General features: G+C 38.3%; 1 protein-coding gene across 6 annotated transcripts in view; it reads right to left on the minus strand.

Moving 5' to 3' along the window:
* SUGCT (succinyl-CoA:glutarate-CoA transferase) overlaps positions 1–19,882 on the minus strand; it is a 760,970-nt gene that overhangs the window by 556,880 nt on the left and 184,208 nt on the right. The window lies entirely within an intron of this gene.

Raw genomic sequence — 19,882 nt, forward strand, 5'->3', positions numbered from 1 at the left:
CAGGTGCCCCCTCTATCTCATTATGAGATTTATATTAAAACACATACACACACACACACACACACACACACACACACACACACAAGAGTACCATGACAAAAGGAAGTTCTGTGCCAGTTTACTTATAATGTAAAACAGATGTAACAGTCCCATATAAAACTCTAGAAAAATAAATTTATAAAGATGTAAAAACAATAGAGTAAATCAATGGGTTTTCCTGGGAATCCAAAAACTGATGCAATATTAGAAAATCTATTTATATAATACAGGCAAAGTTGAAGATCCAAATATCTGACCCAGCAATTCTATTCTCAGGTATAGATTCCAAAGAATTTCAGATATATGAACAACAAAAATGTACAGAAGTCTTTCAACAGGTAAATGGTAAACAATGTGCCATACTGATGGAATGGAATAATACAGGACATTAAAAATAAATGTATTAGAAGTGTATGTGTTAATGCTGATAAAACTTATTAAAATGAGGTTGAAAGAAAAAAAGGCAATTTTCAAAATGATGTATCAGTATGATACTATTTATATAAAGTTTACAAGCACCTAAAACAGTACTATGTATTATTTGAAGACATACATGTATGTACAAGGCTAAAAGCATTCATGATATTGATAATACCAGACATAGGACAGTGTTCATCCCTCTACAGGGAAGAAAACGAATGGGAAGTCACCTGGATGTATTCGTCGATCCATGCCTTGTACACACACAGGCTTCAAATACTCAAACCCTCTTCTCCCCATTCTCTCTTCTTCACTTATCAAGCTTCTACTCAGCCTTCAATATTTAAATCAAACTTCATTTCCTATATGAAGACCTTTCTCACTCTTCTGGTGAAATGCCATCATCTACATAGATCTCTATGGTTCCTTTTCCTTTATCTTTTTTCCAAAAGATTCTAGGACTAAAACACAAGGCACGGTTTCAAAGAGGTTTCTGATTTCTTGGCTTTGGAAAAATCTGGATTCAAGTCCCAAGTCTGCCTAATTTGCTCTATCACCCTGGCCAGAAACATTCTGTGAGGTGGCATGTTGGTAATTATTATAGATAAATATCATGACTCACTAGTACGCAAATTAATTTATATTTTGCAAGTAATTATAATAGCTGTGAGTTCATGGGCCAATAGAAATTTCTAATAAATATAACAATAATAATCTTAGGAATTAACAGATGAATTAGAGTAACATTTTGAGATAAACCGGAAAGTGAAATGCTGATATAGATGTATATATTTGGGTATAACTATGAAACTCACTCCATAGCTTAGCCTGGATTTTAAACAAACAAACAAAATAAAGATGTTTATCAACAGTGATTACTTCATATTAGAAAGCTTCTTATATGCCACGCTTCTAAAAACAGCAAGATATTTCAGGCTACATTGCTTCTCAAGACTGAGGGAGACCAACAGTTAAGATTTTGGTACCTTCTATTAACTTCTAATATGCTGGGATTGAAAAGTGACAACATCGGTAATAGGTTGCCCAGCATTTTTTTTAAAGACTCTTGAGAATGGAATCCCAGGTAGTCTATACACTTTCCACAGAGCCCACCACTCTGAGTTAAGCATCTAGTAATCACTAACTAAACAGAGATGTGTAAGCTTGTGTGTCGGGAACTTTATGATTGATTACACTCTTGAAAAATCAGAGTTCAGAAATCGGTCATTTGTCTCTCATTTACTTTCCTGAGATTTGATTTCACCCTATATTCCTGGTCCTCATTCAGAAAACAAGGAGTGATGTCTCAGGTCTTTCTTTTCTGTTGTTCTATAACTTACAGAAAGGTAGCTTTCAACTAAGTATAAAGTACTTAGTGACAATTATTAAATCATCTTCCTTTAAGAAGCGAGTTCCTTGTAGGTGAGTTAGAGAGAAGCTGGATCAGCATCTGGGATATCCTGTACCAAGTGACAGATTGAATGATTTCTTCCAACGAAGAGCATCTAATCTCATCATGCCCCCTCTGGGACTCTGCATTCAATATTTGCCATGGACCATGGTTCTAGGCAATTTTACATGTATTTAATTTGGTCCTCATGACAGTGTTTTGAGGACTGTGTCAGGGTTTGAAACCAGGTATCTGTCATGTGCCTTTTTGAGATAGGAGGGTCAAAACCAAAAGAATACATAGGCACAATGGTTTGGCTTCACGTGTACCTTTGTTTTCAGAATCTTCCAACATTCTGCCGGCCTATTCAGAAGGATGAGGCATTCTGACGGGCTACTCAGAAAGGAACGATGCCAAATTCCTTTTCTGGCTTCTAAATGCAAGCAGGTTTCTAAATAATTCAGAGCCCAAAATTTTACGAGTTTACTCTGGTTTCTCCATAAATGGGTAGCACTTCTCCCAGTACTTGCAGCACTTTCAGCCTCCCAGCCACTTTCTTCTCCACTTATACAATCTTTCAAAAGCTCATTCGTGCTGATTTTTTAATTTCACCAGCCAAAAGAGCTCAGTCCTGCCCCCTCTGAAATTTCATGGTGTACTTACTCTTCCAGATTATCTATAAACATGTTTAATAAAGAGCCCCAGCAGAAATCCCTGGAGGGGCCTCACTGTTTACACGTCTCCATCAACAGCAGGCTCACACATCCTACTTTTTGTTTCCTCTATTCACACCTATGTGTGACAAAACAGTCCTTCTCTAACCATGGTAACACGATTTGGAATAGCTTTGTTGTAAAACTTTGTAACTGACTCCTTGAAGTCTAAACAAATCACATTTGTTGTTTTTGTTTTTTTCCTGGTGCTTATGAACCTCCTCAACCAATTCAGACATGTTCTAGGAAACAGAATGCTCCTCTCCACTCATTACACTAAGTGGTCAATGATCCCTTAACTTCTGGAGTTTACCAATATGAGTGAGCTTCACCGGTAGACTTTAGGGCCTCTCCATTAGAAATGAAACAACAGTAGACTTCACAAATACTGAAGAATACATGCAATAGCTTATCTTGCACTTTGGTCACTTATTCCCTTGAGCTTCTTCAGACCTTTATAACAGATGCCATAAAGTTTCAGCAATTTACTCATATCCGGCATGCCAAGCAGGTAGAACATCCTGTTCCCCTACCATCATTTGATCTCATACTACATCTCTCGCCTCTTTGCTTCAAAAGACGTGATGACAGTGGAAATGTCTATGTTTCAACAAAGACCAAAGCAAAGAATTCAGTGAGCCTCCAGATCTCCTTTCTTCCCCGGGAGCACATCTTTTGCATCCTGATCATCAAGCGGTCCTATTGATTCCCCAGTTGACCTTCTGCCTTTCATGTATAAAAAAGCTTTTATTTCTGGATTAGAGTCCTTTTTGTGCTGTTTCTTGAATTCCTTTACAACCTGACTTATTTACACCTGACCTGTCACACTTTGAGGCCTTCCTTGTTCTCGACTGGCACAATCTTTTGCCTACTTTCCCCCGACCCCCACTTTTGCTTCTTTTACACTTTATGAGATGGATGCAAACGTTTTTATATAAACTCCTAATCTTTGGTATGTGACATATTTCCCTGCCCTTCCATTAATGTGCTTAAAGCATTTCCAGGTTTCCTACAAGTTACAGACTTTTTAAAATATTACTTTCAATGTTAACTGCATGCACACATTGATTTGATCATAGTTCCATTCTCTAGAACTGAATAATAATGTGACAGGATTTTTTCGTCTTTTACTCCCCTTCAGAAGGTTGAATGTAATTGAGTTGTGAGCATTATTACAACAGTCACAGATAATTTCCTGCACTAATCCCTGTCTAATCTTAGGCTCAAGGCCAGTATAATTTCTCTCCTTCCTTAATTTCAAAACTTCTTGCCTTATGAAACAGATATCTGTGTGAGATCTTCCAATCTTAGGGTATGACTTCCCTCATAACTATTATTTGGTCTAATTCTCCACTGTTATCAACAGAATTTCAATATCCTTACCCTATCTGGTTGGCATTTAGTGGGGAATCTTAGCCACGGTCCAGGAATGGGTGCTGGGAAGTCTGAGAAGCTCCTGAAATCGTAGGCAAAACCACACATGTCTATGGGAATGTGGACTTTTCTGAGAAAGAATTTCAGAGTTTCTCACAGGGATTAAGAAACAAACAAAAAAGTTTAGGATCCATAGTGTCCCTAAATATATTATTATTGGGCATGAATTTCTCATCCACACAGAATGTATTTACCCAGCATTATTTTGTACACTTTTGTTTACTGTTTTTACTATACCTATTCTGTTTTCATCATTTCTGCTCATAAAATGTTATAACCCCATCAGTTCATCCACCCCTAATATTCCCATGGATTCCCTAACCCTGTAGTAACCAGTTTTCACCAGTTCCTACTAGTTTCCTCCTTCTACCAAGCCTAAGGAGGGGGGAAAAAATGGAATTGGGATCCTTACTTGCTACCAATCATTCTATCCACTCTTCTTTTTTTTTTTTTTGGAAACAAATTTTTTTTTTCAATATATGAAATTTATTGTCAAACTGGTTTCCACACAACATCCAGTGCTCATCCCAAAAGGTGCCCTCCTCAATACCCATCACCCACCCTCCCCTCCCTCCCACCCCCCATCAACCCTCAGTTTGTTCTCAGTTTTTAACAGTCTCTTATGCTTTGGCTCTCTCCCACTCTAACCTCTTTTTTTTTTTTTTTCTTCCCCTCCCCCATGGGTTTCTGTTAAGTTTCTCAGGATCCACATAAGAGTGAAACCATATGGTATCTGTCTTTCTCTGTATGGCTTATTTCACTTAGCATCACACTCTCCAGTTCCATCCACGTTGCTACAAAAGGCCATATTTCATTCTTTCTCATTGCCACGTAGTATTCCATTGTGTATATAAACCACAATTTCTTTATCCATTCATCAGTTGACCAAAGGCAAGGGAATTAAAAGCAAAAATGAATTACTGGGACCTTATGAAGATAAAAAGCTTCTGCACTCTTCTTTTTTAAAAAAAAAAAATAAAGGTTTATTCATTTTTTGAGAGAGAAAGAGCATGAGGAGGGGAGGGGCAGAGAGAGAGAGGGAGACACAGAATCCAAAGCAGGCTCCAGGCTCTGAACTGTCAGCACAGAGTCCAACACGGGGCTTGAACCCATGAACTGCGAGGTCATAACCTGAGCCTCAGTCGGACACTCACTGACTGAGCCACCCAGGCGCCCCATCCACTCTTATTTATACTTCCAGAGTTTATATATCCACTATGCACTTAAATACATGAGACTTTGCTTTTCCCCCAAAGTATCAATTCTGTTTTGATGGATGGACAGTTTTTCCATCCCATCTTCATCCAACATGCCAGAGTCCCTTCTCCTCCCACCCCTCCTTCCACACCCCACCACCATCTCCTTAGCAAGATCTGTGTCAAATTGGGTCTCATGCTTCCTGTGCACTTATCAACTTTCTCCCAATTTTTAGGTTAAACTCTAAACTGCCACTTAACAGATTTGCTACACACAGAGCTCATTTTCTGGCCCCCCACATTAACACAACACCTCAATGCACCATTATATTTGCTGAACAAACCTCAGATTCTTTTGCAATCTACACAGTAACACCATTATAAGTTTTGCTCCCTACCCCCTCTTCTTTGAACTGGACTGAACTTACTGACTTGACTCCTTGCAATGGAAACAAGAATGATATGATGAGGGGAAAAGAATGATCCATGCCCTTTTTAAGGTTTTTATGTTGTTGTTGAGCATGCATTTTAAAGTACTGAAAATATATATTAAGATTCACTATGTAAAAAAATCCAGTGCAGATTCCAAAAGTCTAGCAAAGAAACAAAAAGAGTGAGAGTGTATTTTTAAGACATCATGCTCATAATTCTTAATATTTTAAATCCTCTTCTACTTGAGGCAGCACACTCCTACAGCTACTGCTACATCAAAATCTCCATTGTTCTTCATCAACAGGATATTATCAAATGAAACCACAGGGTGGCTTACAATGGAATTGCGAAGACTCTTACAAGGATGTTCTTGGGATGAAGTATCTCCTCAGACTTCCGCACAGCAGCTCTCTGAGTCTGCTGCTAACCAGGTAATGTTCCAGTAACCCCAAGGTCTAGAGATCCTTCAGGACCAAAAAAGTCATTCCAAAGCAGTTAAGATAAGAAAGAGCAAATGAGCTGAAACATATGTTACAGAAATTCAATTGAGATTTGGCAGTTTGCATCTCAAGGGTTTTTGTTTTGTTTTGTTTTGTTTGTTGTTTTTTTGTTTTGCTTTAAAAGCATTGTTTAAATTGGTGAACAGGGTCATGGGCCAGGCCAGCCTGTCCTGTGGATGCACTGATGATCCTAACAGTCCTCTCAATTTTCTGCTGAACGGGACCACCATTTTATGACCCTGAGGGAGATGTCCACCAAGAGTTCCAGTGTGGGCTGTGAGAACGACTTCTCTCCTCGCTGCAGTCCTGGGCCAACACCTGCTCTATCGCTCCACCACCCTCATCATCTGCTCCCTGCCCCACCCCCACCACATGCACATCGGCTGGGCAGAGGAAAGCAAGACTCTTCCTTGACTTGGAGAGAAAAAGTATAGGGACAGGGGCTCCTGCCACAGTTGGTGCAGGGATTTTAACAGGAGAGATGGGGATACCAGCCACAGGTCTGGGGGCTGTGGGATGGATGCAAAAATGGTGATAACACCTACCGTCTACTACACTATGTGCCTGACTCTATGCCTCACACATTTAACTTTTTTTAAGTTTATTTATTAACTTTGAGAAAGATAGAGAGAGACAGAACACCAGCAGGGTAGGAGCAGAGAGAGAAGAAAAGAAAGAGAATCTCAATCCACGCTGACAAGGCAGAGCCAGACGCGGGGCTAGAACTCATGAATGGTGAGGGCATGACCTGAACCAAAATCAAGAGTCTGATGCTTAATCCGTTGAGCCACCCAGGCACCCCTATGCCACATACTTCATATGCACTGTCTTGCTCAATCATCACCACCACCCATGAGGCAGGTAATAGTATCTCTACTTTACAAACAAAACTAAGGTTCAGTGAAATGAAGCAGTTTGCCCAAGGTCTGTCTCACTCCAAAGCCCATGCTTTTAAATAATACATCTAAAGTATGCTGCTACATCTGACAGCATCAAGAGCAACAATTAAAAACAAAGGAGAGAAGGAAATTCAACAGTAGAAGGGATGGTGGTGTAAAATGCTATCGCTGCAGATGTAGAAATTTAGACCATGGCTAGAATGGGAATAAGCATTTTAGGCTTGCTTTCCATAATTTAGATTCTGTTTTTAAAAATGAAATTGGTTTTCAGTAAAATGCTTGAAATGCTTACTTTTGTTCCTCATCATTAAGAATCACATCATTGTAAATGATGTTGCCAAAAAGATTCTAAAGCTTAGAAGTAAATACTATGGCCACTTTAATTATATTGAACAAAAGAAAAATTATATTTAAGCAAAAACCATATTGTTTTCATACCAATAAGAATATTTACTTGACTGAAATCAAATTAAACATTTTGCAGTCGTTCGGTGATATTACCAAATTAAATGACCCTCCCACAGACCAAGAAGAGGAAATATACGTGCTCATCAAACACACCCAAGCGCACGCACACACACCTGCTACTTTATGAGTCGTTTGCTACCCTTGTTAACTGAAACAGATGAAAAACCACATCAGACTCAGAGGGAAGAGAGTTTTGCAAGGGTTTGATTTATTTCAAGACTAACTTTTCTCAAGCTGGGCATCTGGCAAAAAATTGGATATTCTAAAGCATAGTCCTTAACCTTTTCACCCTCTTTCCTAATATGCAGACCTAACCAGTTGTTAACGGGACTTGTCCTAGGGGCCTCATATGTTTCTGAAAGTATATCATCTCCCTATGGATTTTACTCTACAGTAAAATTTACCTGTAAATGTCCCTTACATCCATCTTCATGGCTGGAACTAGCACCCTAAAAGGTTACACTTGGGACATTTCCTTCTAAGCAGAAGTGAACTTGATCTTTTTTGTAAAACCACCCTGGAGACACCCCGAGAATTCAGAAAGGTCCACACTTCCTCCAACAATCACACAGAGATTAATGCTAATTTCAGGATACAGCCTTGCTTCCTTTCTGCTCCCAATCACTTCTGCAGAAATCAAACCTGCTCTCTGTTCTCTCGGTAAGCCAGTCAGTCAGAGCAAGTGCAGTATATTCTGTGCTAAGGTTATATAATGACAGAACTAGCCCAAGCAACAGGGGGCTTGAGGAGGGAGAGACAGAAGGCATGAGTGCTAATTCAACAAAATGAAAATCACTTCCAGGAATCTCTCTCCAGGACTTTGAAGCAAAAAGAAAGGTAGTTTTACCTAAAATAATCAATGTGAATATCAGTAGCTCTAAGGATAGGGAGGAAATCACCTAATAATGTGCTCATTATTCACAGGTTTTTTTTCAAGTCCCCATTGAAAAGTGCCATCCCATTATCAGGTTACAAGAGTGACATCTAGTGGACACATAATACAATGACCGAAAGTATTTTACATGTACTTTAGACCAGGGCATCTCAAAATCTAACGTGAACATGAAATCACCTGAGAATCTTGTTAAAATACAGATTCTGGTTCAGTAGAATAGACTAGAATCTATTATTTCTAACAAGCTACAGGTAATGCTGATGCCACTACTCCATGGACCATTTAGAGAGTGGCATGGACCTAGAACAGTTCATACCTGCTTTTACCCTCAGGAAAGAAAAGAGGGAAGGGACATTTGAGAATCATCATTTCCAGGTTAAAATTAGGTCACATGAATTATTACCATGATTTTTTTTAAGTTCCTGGTTCATTCGCCCAACTCAGCATGCACACTTATGGTCTCCTGTCTGAGCAGAGTCCTGAGGCCAACACTCCTCATCCTAAATACCACCAACAAAACTAAGAACGAAAAGAGCTTACTTCACAACCATATTTATTTGTGACATGATTTGCTCAAGTCTCAGGTTCACTTCAGAACTTAACATCTTGTAAGTTTTCTTTAATTGTTATTATTTTATTTGCTCAATACCAAATTATATTATAATAGTGATTTGAACCGTATCAGAACTCAGTTCTTTTTCCCTCAGGTAACCCACACCTGAGCAAGAAGCCATTGGGGTAATGTCTAGGTGCTAAGCACACCTCCTCAGAATTTCAACAATATTTTGCTTGGACATTCCCTAAGTACAGAACAGGATGTGGGACTATATCCAAATCCAACTATCTCCAGAACCCAGTCCTATGTGATTTATCTGAGCCAAAGAGCCTTGACCTCCATGCAGAGCCCCCGGACTAGACTCTTAGCTTTAAGGTAGTGTATGAGCTCCTTCACCCAGTTGATCTGTCAGGCTCCACTCAGACTCCTCCTCAGCTAGATGAAACCCTTTGGTTCTAGGTCAGGCGCTAGGAGCCATCAACATTGAGGAAAATCAGTCTCTCTTTCCCCAAACACACACAGAACCATGTACAAAACCCACTTTCTAGTCTAGGAGAATCCTTTAGTACAAACAGATTGATCCAAGACAAATAATCTTTTTTTTTATTTTTAAGCAGTGGGATTCCTATTTCAAACAAACAAAAGTGGACCTGTTTCGGCTGAAATAGAGTTAGAGTACTTGGAGATCTAACTATCTGATTTCTCCCCAGCCTGCCCCTCCCCATACTCTAAATACTCCTCTTCACACCTTAAATACTCCTTCTCACCCCAAATCCCACCCCAGCTACTACCCTCACAGAAACACAGTTTGAAAACCAGAAACTGTGAGTCTCACAACAGTTCAAACCATCCCAAGCTCCCATATCGCTCAAGGACAATATTGTTCTCATTACCACAGACAGAGCTAGAAATACCTGTTTCACTAGAACTTGACTTAGCTATGATTCTAATAGTTTCAGCATCTGCAATCAAAGGATTTATTCAAAAGATGTACAACTTGATTTCCTGATGGAAATCTGCTTTTAAGTCATAATTAAGGATGTCTGTGATGGGTCAACAACAGAATTGTTTCTACCTCTTCAATTATTCTTGGCAGTCCCAAAGGGGAAAGTAGGTAGAGGAAAATGTCACATAATTCTTCCTCAAAAGTGGGACGAAGACAGAAAATGAAATAACATGCCAGTGTCAGTAAGTAGCCCTCTATCACCTGCCTATTGTTAGAATCCTATTACACCATTTACTTGCATATGACCTCAGGCGAGTTGGTTACCTAACCTCTCTACGCCTCAGTATCCTCATCTGAAAGTGAGGACAACGGCAATACCTATTTCAGAGGGTTGTTGTGATGACTGAATTAATATAGGTAAAGTAGTTAATAACTAACATGGAGTAATCATTCAATAAATGTTACCTCTAGTGATGGTTATAACTATTAATATATTATTAAGAGTAATGACTATTAATATTATTCAAAATGGTGTTTAATTCTCTTGGATAATTTTAGCCAAGTTTTTTTTATTATTCTTTTTTTTTAATTCAAGTATAATGAACATGCAGTGTTATATTAGTTTCAGGTATAGAGTAAAATGATTCAACAATTTCATAAATTTCTCAGTGCTCACCAAGGTAAATATACTCTTAATCTCCTTTATCTATTTCACCCATTCCCCCACCACCTCCCCTCTGGCAACCACCAGTGTGTTCTCTGTATTTAAGAGTCTGGTTTTTTCTGTTTGTTTCTTTACTTGTTTTGTTTCTTAAATTTCACACGAGTGAAATTGTATACTTGTCTTTGACTTATTTCACTTAGCATTATTCCCTACGGATCCATCCATGTTGTTGCAAATGGCAAGATTTCATTTTTTTATGGTAATATTCCATTATTTATTTATTACCATATCTCCTTTATCCATTCATCTATGGATGGACACTTGGGCTGCTTCCATATCTTGGCTAATGTAAATAATGCTGAAATAAACATAGGGGTGCATATATCTTTTCAAATGTGTGTTTTCATTGTTTTTGGCTAAATACCTAGCAGTAGGAACTACTGGATCACATGATAATTCTGTTTTTAATTTTTTTTAGGAACCTCCATACTGTTTTCCACAGTGGCTACACCAGTTTGCATTCCCACCATCAAATTTTAGCCAAAATTGATAGGTATAAACAACATACAATCCCATCAATTCTGCTTATATATTGAGAATATTGAGAATGCAAGAGAAGTTGATAAAATCCTAAATGAATTTCAGGTATATTTATTAAGATACATTGCCTGTCCTTGTGTCTCTATTTTACCTCTTAGTAAAATGCATTAAAAAACCATATTGGGGTGCCTGTGTGGCTCAATCGGTTAAGCATCCCACTCTTGATTTCAGTTCAGATCATGATCTTGCAGTTTGTGAGACTGAGTCCCATGTCAGGCTCTGTGCCAACCGCGTGGGGCCTGCTTGGGATTCTCTCTCTCCCTCTCTCTCTCTCTCTCTCTGCCCCTCCCTGCCTCTCTCTCTGTCTCTCTAAAGAAATAAATATTTTTTTTTAAAAAAGACTGTATTTGTCAATTGGAGGCAATTCTGATTTTTAAAAAGCACATTAGTTTTTGAACAGTCATAACTACATTTATTCTTTGTGCAATATGCTCTCCTTAAACATCATATTGTCAAATTTCTTTTAAACTTCAGAATTTTATTTTAAACTAAAGAAAGCTGAACTTTTTCTAAGGAGAAGCCCAGAGAGTGGCAACTATTATGCCAGTAGCTGGCATATTTGCCCTAATTTTATCTGCCTGTTGGACTGCCCAATTACCTATATTCTTAGGACTGTGGCAAAGTCCAGGCCAACTGGCTTCAAAGTAACCAGAATCTCCAAATAAAAATTTTTGTTTTGCTTTAACAAGAATCCAAAATTCATAAGAACTGAGGCACACACATAAGCTTTATAGCAAATACTCCAAAGCTACCTTGCCAAAAGCTGTAGAATAAAGGATGTGGGAGATATTCAGATAATTCATGCCTTAATTTACCCCCCCCCAAAAAAAGACAGACATTTGAATATTCTAACTTGTCACTACTAAGTAATCCAAAAGTTTTCAGAAACCTCAGCGATGCAATCTAATGTATATCCTATCACTGGCACTTTTGTTTCAAATAAATCCCCAGGTATTTTTTTACTGGGTAAACATTATCAAAGTTCATTGCAATCTTAAGATTACAAGAACAGATGTTTAAAATATTCTCTAATTCTCTCACTTTTTAAAACTGGAGGACAAATCACCATAATTTTGGGCCCTCAAAGGGAGATGTAACTTTTATAGAGATAGGTTCCCATCTTGTGGGCTTCTCAGAGATTATTTCTGAAAATCATTTTTGTCATATTTCATTTTGCTAACTATGAATATATACTAAATCTCAATTAACCAGACAATTCGATAAACAAGAAGCCCTATTCCCCTTGACAACTTGATGATATTGCGATATATGATTCTCCTCAAACTAGATTTCTTTCAAGAAGTTGTTGAGAGTAAATTCTCAAACTAGATTTCTTTCAAGAAGTTGTAAGAGAGTTCTCAGCATAAGGAGAAAAAAAATTTTTTTCCTTTTTTCTTTTTCTCTTTTTTTTTTTTTTGCAACTACAAGAAAAAATGGACATTAGCTGAATCTATTGTATTATCACTTCACAATATGTGTAAACCAAACCATCACACTGTACACCTTAAACTTATACAGAAATGTATGTCAATTATTCCTCAATACAACTGGGGAAAAAAGAATGGTACATTTTGGCAATGGTACAACTTGCAATTTCTTCAAAAGATCTAAGAACAGTTTTCTGTTTTCTAAAACAAACAAAAATACCACAGCATGTTGCTCTCCTTTCCATCTTGAAAAGAAAGAAACAAATTAAAGTAGAAATTCCATTATGAAAGAAATTCGGCTATGTATCTTTATTGTTTATTTACTCTGCCCCTCCATTGCCATGGACAGCTTTCACAGAGATTATTTCGTAGTTTCCTAGAAACTTTCACAAAGTAGTAAGTTCAACTACAGAAATAATAATAGGAGCCACCTTCCACTGAATTCTTACAAGAGTCTGGTACTGCAGCAAATATCCAGCATATGCTATTCCATTTAATTCTTTCAGACAAACATGGAAACTACTATCATTATCAACTTGTTGTGTAGGAAGCAGCTAACACTAGTGATATCAAAAGACCTGTTCGAGATTTCACAGTCAATAAAGGGCAGAGCCAAGTTACGAACCCCGGTCTGACTCCCAAGTTCAAGCTCTCCCAACCATGCCTGCTGTAGTGCTTCTGACCTCCTTGAAATCAAAGGCCCAGTTCTTCCTCATCTGGAAGCCTTCGAGAATTAAAACACTGCCTACTCCACTGGAGGCTCAAGAAACTGTTTAATTGAAAAATCAAGAGTCATTTGAAAGCATACGTTGAAAACATGATGGAAACCTACCATTAATTGCCCCATAGCTCAAAATTCAAATGTACTTCAATGTCATTTATTAGGTTTGATGCCTTCCAGAATCATAATAAATAGGTCATTTGTCAAGATGATGGAAAAATATGAGAAGAATTCTACCATCTATCAAAGAAACTAAAAGACAGGCATCCACAATGTATCAAGCACCAAAAGAACTACTAGTTTAAATACAGAGGGAAAGGAAGCAAGTTTTGGAAATATTAAAACCATGGTTCCGATCCAGGGTCTCTGATTTTCTACCAATGGCCACAGCAAAGTTGCTTTCTCTCTCTTGGTCTCCCTTTCATCAACATATTTACATATATATAACTTTTATATATGTGAGTATATATATATAATTTATATAAAGTATATATTATGTAAATTTATTATATAATTATGTATATAATCATATATTATTATATAATGAATATATAAAAACTTTATATAATTTACATAATATAAAAAATCATTGTTTCAATGGAAGCCAGCATGATTATTTTACTGTTATTTACTAATACATCAATGAAATTAAATATGCAATATAATCATATGCCTGTTTAAAGTATACTTTCAAATTCCAGTGAATGCTTTAGTGTGACTATGGTAAAAAAAAAAAAAAGTCACACAAGAAGATATAGATATATATCATTTACATTTTCACTTTTTAAAAAATCTTAACATGGGTGAAAAAAAAAAGATTCCCAAGGTTACCTAATCTGTTATGATTTAACAGCATTTTAACGTTTTCTAAGGAATGATAGCAAAGTACTGCATCTCTTCAAACTTGGAATTTACTGCCTGTCTGAGTCTCTGCTTGTGCCAAATTAAATATACAGTATAATGTCCATACCAGAAATAACAGAGCAAGCTTCCTGCTCTATTCCTTGGTTGAATGAGCCCAAACTGAAGGAGACATGATTTTATTTAATCATCTAAATAATTGTTTTCTTCAATTTCTTGGTTTAGAGGGTACTCCAGAAAAAGGAAGCTTTAAAAGAAATTGCCATGTGAATTCTCAGGCCATTTAAAGGAAAGGTTTTTTTGAAGGCCCTACATTTGAAAGCCTCAAGAAAAAGCATAAAAAGAGTAATATTAATGAACTGCTCAGAAAGTCAACTTCCCTGAGCTATTCCACAGTACCCAAACGGCTGAGGACTGAAGAATGTAAAACCTCTTTGCCTGTGAGGTACAAATGACATTGCAAACTAGATGATGTAGTCCTTCTTCCCAGCAGATACCACCCAAAACTCTTCTGAGGAATTCTGTAATACAAGAGCACAGAGAAATGGGATGGTAAAAGGAAAAAGAGGTCTTGGGGGTCTAAGGAAAGTTGCTGGGGTTTTTAAGGTGAGGGACATGATCATATGACTACCCACAGATAGATACACAATGCAGGTGACAGAGGAGATAAAGTACAGGGGCAATGCCTTTAAATAGGCAAAATGTGGAAAGGGACAATTCATCCATTGTGACAGGAGGGAATGAAGTGAACCATAGATGGGAACACATGTAGGAGCTGGGGAGGCATGGCAGAGAAAAGATGAAATAGTTCTTTTCCAATTGCATCAATTTTCAGTGAAATAAGAGACCATCTTTGGCTAAGGATGAGGAGATAGGGGGAAGGTCTGAGGACAGAGATGTGAAATGGTCATCTCAGAGAAAGAAAATAAATATGTAGATAGTGTGCCAGGATTGTGGGTAAGGATGAGGGACCACTTGAGAAAAATGGTGGTGAATGGAGAGGGAGCTTGTCAACATGGTAGCTGTGTTTTCCTCTAGCCATATTCACTACTTGAGTGTGGGCGTAGATTGAAAGGAGCATTAAGTCTAATCAGCAGTGGGCTTTTGCCACTTGAATACAAAGGAGACGGTGTAGTTACCAATAATAATATAGTCATTTATTACTCATAGTGCAGCATCAATATCACCTGGAATCAGACAATGCATCTTACGATTTCTATGTAGAGATTCATATGCATGTTAAAGCCTGAGAAACACCTGAATGGTAGTCAAGTGCAAACAGGAAAAGATCATTAAGGGCCATGGGACGCTAAAAAAATGAGATGCCAGGATGTTGCTTGGGTCATCTAACTGGATTGTAAAGCCACCAAGTCTGTTGGCAGAAGAAATAACTGGGTCAAAGGAAGAGATGAACAGAGCCATGTGAGAATAATTGTGCGGGTGATAACACATAGCCTGGAAGGCTTGGAGTCCTGGTGGTGGGTGAGGCAAATGTGTAAAGGATGATGGGATTGGTGTTCTTTTAAGGGAAGGAGGTAATTGTGGTTGTCTCATTCCCCAGATTGGTCTCTGTGGCAGTACATACTAATCATGAAGGCAATGCTGTAGCTGGAGAGATTGTGGTTTTTTTCCAAGGAGCACATAGAACTCTGCGAGCTCCCCCAAGTCCTGCTGGTAGTATGGACTGGGAGAGAGATGGTCTCATCAGGAATCCAGAGGAAGCTCAGTGGGCTTCTGTTAGATCCATATACAAGCATGCTCCTTAGGGCACAGTAGCAGTACATTGTTAAGCATTTAGGGCAGAGATGGCCACCCAAAGATCTGTGCTTGCACTACAGAGCACAATAATTCTGTATAAGAGTAGAGAAGTTCGTTGGTCTCTGAAAAAAAAAGAGGGGAGAGAAAGAGGAACAGAAAAGATGGGGAGATTCTTATGCTATTCAAGATAGTAAAACTCCCCAGTAGCAGCCAAAAGATATGGTTAAGACAGGTGAGACCTCCTATCAGAGACTGTATAAGTTTCATCTATAAAATCTCCCCCTTTTCTGTGAAAATGTTCAGTATAGTCTCCTCTCTTCATGAGTATATGTGTGAATGGATCTTCTGGAGAGAGCGAGAGGGGTCAGTAAGGATCATGAGCCTGGAAAGTAGAGAGGAACATACAAATACAGGCTCCTAGCATGTTGAAGAAATATGGGAGAGACTTTTGGATACACATGGGTTATGAAATTAGGGGGATTATGATGTTAAGCATGTATGTAAAGTGCAGTGGCCCCACTGATAACCATATTACACAATAAAACATATTCTTTTTGAAGACCAGCCAATTGCTTTCTCTGCACTCTTCTCTCCCATCCCCCAAAATCCTATCTTTATAAATATAAATGTTTGAAGGGCTGAGAAACACTGGATTAATACCAATGCATTAAAAATCATCAGCATCACATCAGCATTGTGTAATTATTAACCCCTTGGGCTAGGTGTTTCTCAGAGGCAAGGCCCAATGGTAATGGTAACAAAAGAAACACTGAAATCCACTTTTTAAAAATCTGAATTCTCAGAAAAGCACCCACCAAATCTATTCAACAAGTAGCAGAATGACTATCTCAATTCTCTCTACTTTTGTTTGGTTTACTCATTTTCAGAAAGTTGGCAGTTGAAGAATAGGGAAGAATGAACACAAGTGGATAATCAACCCGAGAAGTTAAGGATTGAGGGTACATAAAATAACACACAAATGAAGGATCCTTACTTTTCAGAAATTTACATTCCATGCATTCAAGGTCTGTGATCTTTCAGATAGGGTTCAACAAGAATTAAGCAGAGTGAGCAGGGTGCCTAACTAATTCCTGAGACCATTGGGGTCTTCCATTATAGACTTTCAGCTCCAAACGCAGACAACTCAAATTAGATGCAAAGTTATAATTATTCTAGAAAACTGAATTATAATTATCCTGGCACTCACCCATAAAAATATTTCCCAAATCTATTTTAAAAATTAAAAACAGACCAAGGTCTAGAAACATATCTAGGATCTATCTTAATATGCTGGTTTCATTCAAGCTGAATTTGCATTTGTTCCTTAATCACAGTGCTGAACCGGTCCTCTACCAAGAAAAAACAGATGAATTCTGAGTTCCTGAGAAAAGATCCTAGTAGATCTTCTCTTATTTCTTACAGATAATAAAGCTGCAATCAACTAGATCAAATAAGCACAGTATCCACTTTATGTGACTGGGACAATTCTGGCAGGAAAAGTACATTTCTGTCTTCAAAGAATATATACACATGCACACACAGAGTCTCCCATATCCTTTACCTACCCTAGTAAAAGCCAAAAGATTCTAAATTTCTTTTTACCTCACAGTAAAATAATTGACAGCATACTCAAGACTCCTGAGCACAGGAAGGACAGCCAAGGTCTATACAAAACTTTTTTTTTTAATGTTTATTTATTTTTGAGTGAGACAGAGAATGAGTGGGGGAGGGGCTGAGAGAGAGAGAGAGAGGGAGACACAAAATCGGAAGTGGGCTCCAGGCTCTGAGCTGTCAGTCCAGAGCGCCAAATGGGGCCCGAACTCACGAACCGTGAGATCATGACCTGAGCCGAAGTCAGACGCTTAACTGACTGACCCCCCCAGGCACCCCGATATACAAAACTTTTTTAAAAGACATTCTATTTTTTCTGGGGCACCTGGGTAGTTCAGTTGGTTAAGCGTCCGACTTCAGCTCAGGTCATGATCTCACAGTTTGTGAGTTCAAGCCTCGCATCAGGCTCACTGCTGTCAGCGCAGAGCCTGCTTCAGATTCTCAGTCTCCTTCTCCCTCTGCCCTTCCCCACCACCCCCTCTCAAAAATAAATAAATAAAACATTAAAAATATATATCTTTAAAAGACATTCTATTTTTTAAAAAAATAATCAAAAAATAAACTATAAACCTTACACTACAACACAGTGAACACATCCCTATGTGATGTGATTTGGAATTATACTATAAAATCTTCCGAGTCAAAAATGCTTTCTCCACACACCAAAAACTAAAAATACGCCTTCCATTATTAGTGATGAACTCCCACAGGTTCCAACATTTCCCTCTGCTAAAATGCCTTTGAGATGGATCTCCACAGTCAGTGATAAGTATCAATTAGTTGACGGCAACATTTCAGCCATGAGCAAGTTTGACAGAGAGGGTATGGTTTGGAATAGAAGAAGCAACTGGAACCACAGCACTCTCCTGTCAAAGGTAGCAGGATCTGAAAGACTAGTCAACAAGGAGGCAGATCAGAGTTGGGATCCATCTATTCAATACAGGTATCAAATTCCTTTTTTTTTTTTAACATGTATTTATTTTTGAGAGAGAGAGAGAGAGACAGAGACAGAGACAGAGACAGAGACAGAGGGTGAGCAGGGGAGAAGCAAAGAGAGAGGGAGACACAGAATCGGAAGCAGGTTCCAGGCTCTGAGCTGTCAGCATGGAGCCCGACTCAGGGCTTGAATTCATGAGTGGTGAGATCATGACCTAAGCTGAAGTCGGACGCTTAACCAACTGAGCCACCCAGGCGCCCCAGGTATCAAGTTGCCTATCAGAGAAGTGAGAAGGCTGAATTTGATGATCTCTAAAAAGTTCAAAAATGCAGCTTTTGGTAGGTCTGGCTAGAAGTTTAGCCACAGAGGGCTAAGAAGTAGGGAACCCAAATGTCACTAACAGTGGTCATAAAAGCACTGCTAAAGAAAAAAGGGGAGGCACTCAAGAAAATGTCTTCAGGGGTACCTGGGTGGCTCAGACAGTTAAGTATCAGACTCTTGGTTTTGGCTCAGGTCATGATCTCACAGTTCATGAGATTGAGCCCCATGTCAGGCTCTGTGCTAACAATGTGGAGCCTACTTGGGATTTTCTCTCTCTCTCTCTCTCTCTCTCTCTCTCTCCCTCTCCCTCTCCCTCTGCCTGTCTTCAGCTCACGCTGTCTCTGTTTCTCTCAAAATAAATAAATAAAAACTTAAAAAGGAAAAAAGAAAAGAAAAGAAAATGTCTCCACTACTGTAGTTACGCCAAAAGGCACTTCTACAAGGAAATCATAGTAACGCCTCAGGGACAAGGAGAAGATACACAGAAATAGAAAGCGAAAAATTCCAGATTCACATTGGGTCACTGAATTGCTCAAATTGGTATTAAAAGAAATGGAAAAGAAGCTAGTTTTGCTGAAGGAAATAATGTTCTTAAAACTAAAAGGATGAGTAGTAGTTGTTGATGGACTGATTTCCTGGCAAATGCAAAATGCTGATTTCTACATGCTCTGTCAAGGCCATTAGCACTGAAATGGCTACAGTAAACTTCACTCCTTCATTCAACAGATATTTACATGGTGCCTAGTCCATACTTCTGCTGGATGTGAGAAAGGATATGGTGATGAAAAAGACACCTCTAACTCTTAAACGTATTAGAGAAGATATAACAAATATATTAGTAAATACAATGAGAAATGAATCTACAAAGCTAAGCAAAGGTTAAGGGTTTGGAAGAAGAGTTAGTTTCTGTTCTTATTTTATTTGTGAAAGATCACAATTCCTTCACATATTCATTCACACTAGCCAACATCAAGAATTTCTAAGGACAAGTTTAGACACTTAATAAAGAACAGCAGTTCCTGAACCATCTGCTTTGCTCTGAAAATAAAGATCCGTCACACGCGAGTTTTCATTTTACTCCAACCCTGTGAGAA

This window comes from Prionailurus viverrinus, chromosome A2 (assembly GCF_022837055.1).
Source record: "Prionailurus viverrinus isolate Anna chromosome A2, UM_Priviv_1.0, whole genome shotgun sequence".
Taxonomy (NCBI): Eukaryota; Metazoa; Chordata; class Mammalia; order Carnivora; family Felidae; genus Prionailurus; species Prionailurus viverrinus.